General features: G+C 42.5%; 1 protein-coding gene and 1 long non-coding RNA gene across 2 annotated transcripts in view; one reads left to right on the plus strand and one right to left on the minus strand.

The window, feature by feature from the left end:
* Positions 1-1,735: 1,735 nt before the first annotated feature.
* The window catches only part of LOC106811769 (U4/U6.U5 tri-snRNP-associated protein 1-like), a 17,337-nt gene continuing 10,682 nt past the window's right edge, over positions 1,736-8,390 (minus strand). The window contains exons 5-6 of the mRNA XM_014815487.1: positions 2,001-2,006; positions 1,736-1,745 (exon numbers count right to left, since the gene is read on the minus strand). The gene's annotated coding sequence lies outside the window, so the exon portion shown is untranslated. The remainder of the gene's footprint in view (positions 1,746-2,000; positions 2,007-8,390) is intronic.
* Positions 3,749-5,581, plus strand: LOC106811770. Its single transcript, XR_001394198.1, has 3 exons — positions 3,749-3,848; positions 5,253-5,345; positions 5,563-5,581. It is a non-coding gene; the product is annotated as an uncharacterized LOC106811770 (long non-coding RNA).

Raw genomic sequence — 8,390 nt, forward strand, 5'->3', positions numbered from 1 at the left:
GCGTTAATTTCGCACTCTGAAACACGGGCCCCGTCGTCAGAAACAAAATTCTAAACGTCTAAATTTATATGTTTTACGGCCGGTAGATAAGTAATGTTCCGAGAATTGCTTGCCTAGCCCTAACCCTCCAGCATGCCTAGCAGGGTAGAAACACGTTGTCAGAAACAAAATTATCTTATTGTTATAATTGTCATAAACATTAGTCTTACCATTAAAATGGATAAACCTTGCAATAAACAAAAAGCCTACATACACCTACTGTGAGCATACTTGCAGTAAGCAAACATCAAGAAATGTTCTCATTAATTCAGAAATGTGCTCCGAACTAGAAGAGTTCGAAACAATGTTCGACAGTAGTATTAGGCGCATAGATACACAAAAATTATGTAGAGTGAAGTGGGTACGCTAGCGCAAATAGTTCCTGGAAAGAAAACACCGTATTTGTTTCCTGACTGCATAAGTAATGTGGATAACATGTGATTTAAATAAATTTCACAATTCTGTACTGAACATACATATAAAAATGAATTATAACTTGTTTTATTATAGAAAATAACTGTTAACGATCGCTCGGCTGTGACCCCGATGTGTAAACATCAGTGGCGCTACTTTCGTAAGACAAGTACTCTCGTTTAGATTTTGTGAAGAAATGTTATGAAAGTAGCAATACAGATGAGGTGTAGTGAACTTTTTCAACATAGACGAGCTTACAGTAGGTATATCTATGCATTTTGCTGCGAGAAAATTCCGTTTTAACATCCACTCGTAAACCGTTGACAGAAACATCATAAAGTTACAACAACGAAAAAATCCTCGGATATTTCCCCTCAACTTTACGAGAGCCCAGACCCTCGCATAAATTTCAGATTACGATGAAAATAATGCCTTTAAACATTTATATTAATGACTAAAATGTGTGTTTTACTTATCTACCGGTCGTGAACCAAAACAAACATTTTACAAATGGTGTCTGTTCTCGTTTTGAATGTTTTGATCAGTCATGACGCTCACGGTCATGTCTTGGATTGCAGAAGTATGAGAATAAATTCATGACTGTGTCGTTTTTTAATCAAATATTATTTATAGGTGGTTAACCATCATAATATGCACAAATTACTGCGATGTACAATAAATGTGTATGACTTTGAATTTTGTGATTGAATCTCATCCAATAAGCAACCTTGTGACATCAAATTATGAAGTTCCCGTTATCGTGAGTTTTCTCATAGCTGTGATGCGTTTCTGTCAACGCTATTCCCGTAACATTAACATTAGTCGTAAGTGCGCCATCTTAGCATTAACATTAGCATTAACTTTACGATATTTCTGACAACGGCCCACTGGTGGCTACTCACCACTGTCCTTGAGTGTCAGAATGACGGTGCTGCCCTCTGCTATGTCCTTCTGCGCATGCTCCACGTTGATACCCTTCAGGTCACGCGACGTGTACGCCTGCGGTACGACAAGTGAACGCCTGTTACACGCATGCTGCAAACTTCTACGACAAAAGCAACATCATAATCTGTGGTAAACATTGACACAAGAGACATTGAGCCCAATTCCCAGCAATCTCTAGATTTGTAGCCTATATTCCCCACACTTGGAAAATGACATTTCGAAATTCCAGGATATTCCGGGTATTGTGGCAGCCGTACGGCGGCGCCACCTACCTTGTCTCGCAGCTTCTCCTTGTCTCCACGAAACTCTGTCTCCACGAGCTCCGACACGCCAAATTCCTCGTCCATCTCCTCCAGTAACCGCGCCTGCAGCAGCAAACACACATCCAAGAGAGAGAGAGAGAGAGAGAGAGAGAGAGAAACAGAGTGAGAACGAGAAAGCGAGTCTTAACACACTTAACAATAGAACAACTCAAACAACTTGCTTTTTAAAAAACGTCGGGATTTCGGGCAGTCTTTCCTCACTAGGCTCCCATCCCAATACCGCCCCCCCCCCACCTGACGCTGCCGCTACCCACCACACCGGCGCCCCCTAGTGTCGACTCACCGCTTGCAGCCGTCGTCGGATCGCGTCGGCCTCCGTCTCGCCCGCCACGTTGTCGGCGCCACCTAGTGAGCCGAGCGTGAACCTGCTGCGCGTCTTCCCATCGATCTCCTCGTCGTACTTGGCGAGGACGCGGCACGGCGCGGCGAGGGCGCCACCGTCGGGGGCGGCATCGTCGTCGTAGGCGCGGTAGGCGGGCTTGCGTTTGCGCAGCTCGATGTTTTCACGCGTTCGCTCAGCCTCTGCCAGGTTTATGTTCACCAGCGTGTCGCCCTCTTCCGCCAGCACGCCTACAGCGATAGAAATTAGAGGATTACTTGACTCTAGGTTCTACGGTTATTTCCAGTTGATTTAGGCTAAAATTACATTACATTAAAAATTTCATGGTTCAACCACCATTAGAATTTTTTTTTTTTTATGTTTTAAAACTAACGACTAGTTTGATTACAACGACGGTGGCGCCACTCAAAGCGCACTATCTGAAAAGTTGCGCAAAAGGACTTTTCAGCCAAGGGCTACAGACCGAGGGTGTTTCTTATTTATTAATTTAAAAGCAGAAGGCTTGCAATATCTTATAAACGACATATAGTTTCAGTTATAAAATGGATAAATTTGTCCTAAAATGAATATCGTTCGGGTAAATAACAATTAGGTATAAATTAATTGCACTTTTATGATTAGACCTCGGTCTGTAACGTGCAAAATAAATTGTCAAATGCGCAACTTTCTCAGGGTGGCAGCATGGTCGCGGGTGTCATGTCAGCGCCCAAAAATAAAGATTTCGAAATTCAATATTGTTTTATGACAAACGTGAATGCGTAATTATAGATATTTATAGGTATGTGCTATTATTTATAAATCTACTATCATAATATACTCTCAAATTCTAGAGAAAAGTATTCCTTTAACTTATGAACAATGGAGTCTAATGGACTCCCTGCCCTCAAAAGGAGGGAGTCCACAGCAAAATATTAACAATAACGCATGTCCTTATTTTGAAGATTAATGCGGTTGCACGTCTGCCAAATTTTCTTTGGACATTTGCTGAAAATACGGTCATTCCGCGTGGCTGTGCTCTGGAACGAACTAGTTAGTACGGCAGAAGTTTGAGGAAGTCACACGGACTCCTGCGTATGTCAAATCAGGGAGTCCGACAGTAAATCGGGGAGTATTTAACTCCGGACTCGCGTTAATTTCGCACTCTGAAACACGGGCCCCGTCGTCAGAAACAAAATTCTAAACGTCTAAATTTATATGTTTTACGGCCGGTAGATAAGTAATGTTCCGAGAATTGCTTGCCTAGCCCTAACCCTCCAGCATGCCTAGCAGGGTAGAAACACGTTGTCAGAAACAAAATTATCTTATTGTTATAATTGTCATAAACATTAGTCTTACCATTAAAATGGATAAACCTTGCAATAAACAAAAAGCCTACATACACCTACTGTGAGCATACTTGCAGTAAGCAAACATCAAGAAATGTTCTCATTAATTCAGAAATGTGCTCCGAACTAGAAGAGTTCGAAACAATGTTCGACAGTGGTATTAGGCGCATAGATACACAAAAATTATGTAGAGTGAAGTGGGTACGCTAGCGCAAATAGTTCCTGGAAAGAAAACACCGTATTTGTTTCCTGACTGCATAAGTAATGTGGATAACATGTGATTTAAATAAATTTCACATAATGTAAATATATATATATATAATTTTTTTTACATGTGTGTCCGTCTATTTCTGCAGCAAAGTGAAGAAACTCGGTGAATCGGACGAGGAGGAAGACAGTGCTGCCGCCTGGGTGGAGAAATCGCGCAAGAATCAGATACAGAAGGACATGGCAGCGAAGAGGGTAGGCTATCACTCGCTCACATCCGCCCCCCCCCTCCACGCACGGTTAGACTGGTCCCCTGTCCTTAACTCGTTGCGACCAGCGGGCATTAGGACATTAAACGTCAAGACACACTTCAGCGACAGCGACCGACCGTAACGACAAACGACAAAAGTCGCGGCGACTGGCGCAAACACACTCCAGCGACAGCGACCGACGTTAGGTCAAAGGTCACCAGCACTCGCCACAGTGGCACACATCATCACATAAACAAACGGCAAAAACTCCTGCTGCCTGCTTTAAATAACAGGCTGCAAAAACTCTCTAGGTATAAGGATAAGATAATAAAGTAAAATATACGCAGTAAATTATCATGTACGTACTGTGTCATACAGTGACCGTAGCTTACCACAGCTGCAGCGTCTTTGGTTACTGACTGGTTCGCGGCCCATTGTTTGTGACATGCGCGCGCAAATTTAGCGCCGGAGACCAGTTTACGTCTTGGCTAGCATTATTGGTTATTTATGACGTAATCGTAATGTCACGTGCCGATGGAAACGGCTGTGATTGGCTATTTGTAAAGTGTCGCGGGGACAGTCGCTGGAAATTAAAAACGTTCCTAAATATTTTTGCCGTCGAGGTTGTCGCCGGTCGTTGTCGTGTGTGTGTGCAATGGCTCATAGGAAACAATAGTTTCTAATTTTCTGAAATGTCGTTTGTCATTACGGTCGGTCGCTGTCGCTGCAGTGCGTCTTGGCCTTAAGACCACAACTAAAATAATCTTTGTTTGCCCTCACCCGACCCAGGCTGAAAAGTTTGGGTAGGTAGGTAGGCTTCTTTTTTTTACTAATTCAGTATGGTGTCTACATGCTCGGGTGTGCTTGTGTGGAGATACATTTTATGTTGAACGTTTGTTTGCTTGGTACATATAATGTATTGCCTACAGATTTATATAATGTACAGTAATACAATTTGTAAAAAAAAGAATGGGAAAGATCAATAAAATTGTTTGAGTCGGCCCTTTTGGCGCGGTCGGTCGGGTGAGGGCAAACAAACAATATTTTTATTTTGGCCTAATAGACTGGCTTCCTCTCCTGCCCCCCCCCCCTGTGCGCGCATCTGTGTACAGATCGTAGCACAGGATTAACAGGCATATTAGCAGTGAAGATGTTAAGATGATGTCTAGATAGTGTTAGATGATATCTCCTTAGATGACGCTCCTGTTAGATGATGTCAGATATACTGAGATAATTCTATCATTCAAATGCAGAAATGCACTAAAAATAACTACATTAGCATTAGAAGCCCTTGTTATACATTTCATACGTGAATTTATACGAGATTGAAACTTTTGAGTAGCAAGAATTGTTCATCATGCGTGGTGTGTCTATAACAACATTGGATGTTGTTGTTTGGCTGCTGCAGGCGCGGTTACTGGAGGAGATGGACGAGGAATTTGGCGTGTCGGAGCTCGTGGAGACAGAGTTTCGTGGAGACAAGGAGAAGCTGCGAGACAAGGTAGGTGGCGCCGCCGTCACGGCTGCCACAATTACCCGGAATGTCCTGGAATTTCGAAATGTCTTTCCAAGTGTGGGGAATATAGGCTACAATCTAGAGATTACTAGGAATTGGGCTGAATGTCTCTTGTGTCAATGTTTACCACAGATTATGATGTTGCTTTTGTCGTAGAAGTTTGCAGCGCGCGTGTAACAGGCGTTCACTTGTCGTACCGCAGGCGTACACGTCGCGTGACATGAAGGGTATCAACGTGGAGCATGCGCAGAAGGACATAGCAACGGGGAGCAGCACCGTCATTCTGACACTCAAGGACAGTGCTGAGTAGCCACCAGGGGGCCGTTGTCAGAAACATCGTAAAGTTAATGCTAATGTTTAATGCTAAGATGGCGCACTTACGACTAATGTTAATGTTACGGAATAGCGTTGACAGAAACGCATCACAGCAATGAGAAACTTACGATAACAGGAACTTCATAATTTTGATGTCACAAGGTTGCTTATTTGGATGAGATTCAATCAAAAATTCAAAGTCATACACATTTATTGTACAGTCGCAGTAATTGTTGTGCATATTATGATGGTTGACCACCTATAAATAATATTTGATTAAAAAACGACACAGTCATGAATTTATTCTCATACTTCTGCAATCCAAGACATGACCGTGAGCGTCATGACTGGATCAAAACATTCAAAACGAGAACAGACACCATTTGTAAAATGTTTGTTTTTGGTCCACGACCGGTAGATAAGTAAAACACACATTTTAGTCATTAATATAAATGTTGAAAGGCATTATTTTTATCGTAATCTGAAAGTTACGAGAGGGCCTGGGCTCTCGTAAAGTTGAGGGGAAATATCCGAGGATTTTTGTTCGTTGTTGTAACTTTATGATGTTTCTGTCAACGATTACGAGTGGATGTTAAAACGGAATGTTCTCGCAGCAAAATGCATAGATATACCTACTGTAAGCTCGTCTATGTTGAAAAAGTTCACTACACCTCATCTGTATTGCTACTTTCATAACATTTCTTCACAAAATCTAAACGAGAGTACTTGTCTTACGAAAGTAGCGCCACTGATGTTTACACATCGGGGACACAGCAGAGCGATCGATAACAGTTCTTTTCTATAATAAAACAAGTTATAATTCATTATTATATGTGTGTTCAGTACAGAATTGTGAAATTTGTTTAAATCACATGTTATCCACATTACTTATATGCAATCAGGAAACAAATACGGTGTTTTCTTTCCAGGAACTATTTGCGCTAGCGTACCACCTTCGCTCTACATAATTTTTGTGTATCTATGCGCCTAATACCACTGTCGAACAATGTTTCAAAATCCTCTAGTTCAGAGCACATTTCTGAATCAATAAGAAGATTTCTTGATGTTTGCTTACTGCAAGTATGCTCACAGTAGGTGTATGTCGGCTTTTTAGCTCATCTGACATAGTCAGATGCAGCTTGTAGAAATCGCATGATCGTCCGTCCGAGCGTCCGAGCGTCCGTTCAACAGTTGGGCACAAATCTTAACCGCTCGACGTACGGTCACGATATTCGGGAGCGTGGGGGGTAATCCGAAACGAGTTGGGATGTCGAAGCTGGGGGGTCAAAGGTCAAAGGTGTAAAAGAAGGGGAACATTCACTCCTTAACTTAAGGTAGGAGGAAATGCAGAAGTTGCGCGCACAAATCTAAACGGCTCGACCTAGGCTCCGTGATAGTCGGTGATATAGCATCATGGTAGGAAAAGCATCACTTGCGGCGAAATTGGAGGTCACAGGTCAAAGGTCAATGGCACAGGGAGATTTTAGACATTTTCTGAGGACATGGTCTGACGGAGCGATTGAAAAACTTTTTGTTTCAGCGGTGACCTAGCATTTTATACTGGCATTATGAAAGGACCATGAATATCTACTTTCTGCTGACATGTCGAAGAGTAAGTGTCAGATAACTTTTGACCCTCAAGAGGAGGGTAAGACATGGATTTGTTGACTGTTTGTTAGAAGAATTTGACTGCGGCGGGTTTGCTAGTAGAATCTATACATGCCTGGATGTATGAGGCTACAATGTCACAGTGAAATTTCAAAAGCTGAATTTGCGTTAAAGAAGCGTTTATGCTCCTTAAATCGCTATAATTTATATGGGCATTCTGTACTGTCAGTATGTTACATGTAACGTATGCCACTGGCCAGTGGCTACTGCCAGTGCATGTGTGGTGGTACTGTGGAGTTTTCGCCTTTAATTGGTTACAGGTGCAGCTCTCTATTGCGCAGCCTGTAGGCTTGCGTAGGTAAATGGTATGAGTGCTTACCTATTCTGTCTTGCAGATAGTTGTTCGCTACTACGTAATGATGGAGCTTCCATCTTTAATCTGAAGACACTTAAACGTACGCGCCATCTCGTGGCAATTTTCATAACGATCCCAACGAACATTCTTTTGAGAAGGTTCCGTGATACCACCTCCGCTGTGCATTCCACTGTTTCGGCGTGTATGTGAACACATTTGCACTAACAGGGTTTACTAGAATCCCAGCCACTCCACCACAGAGTCCAGCCGCAGTAGACGTTAGATTAGCGCTGTCGCTCTGCGGCACTTGTTGTTTGTTGCAAGGTTTATCCATTAATGGTAAGACTAATGTTTATGACATTATAACAATAAGATAATTTTGTTTCTGACGACGTGTTTCTACCCTGCTAGCGATTGCTGGAGGGGTTAGGGCTAGCAAGCAATTCTCGGACATTACTTATCTACCGGTCGTAAAACATATAAATTTAGACGTTAGAATTTTGTTTCTGACAACGGGGCCGTGTTTCAGAGTGCGAAATTAACGCTAGTCCGGAGTTAAATACTCCCGATTTACTGGTGGACTCCCTGATTTGACATACGCAGGAGTCCGTGTGACTCCCTGAAAGTTCTGCCGTACTAACTAGTTCGTTCCAGACCGCACAGGCTGCGGAATGGCCGTATTTTTTCCAGCAATGTCCAAAAAATTTGGCAGAGTGCAACCGCATTAATCTTCAAAATTAGGACATGCGTTA

Source organism: Priapulus caudatus, unplaced genomic scaffold, assembly GCF_000485595.1.
Source record: "Priapulus caudatus unplaced genomic scaffold, Priapulus_caudatus-5.0.1 Scaffold572, whole genome shotgun sequence".
NCBI classification, from domain to species: domain Eukaryota; kingdom Metazoa; phylum Priapulida; class Priapulimorpha; order Priapulimorphida; family Priapulidae; genus Priapulus; species Priapulus caudatus.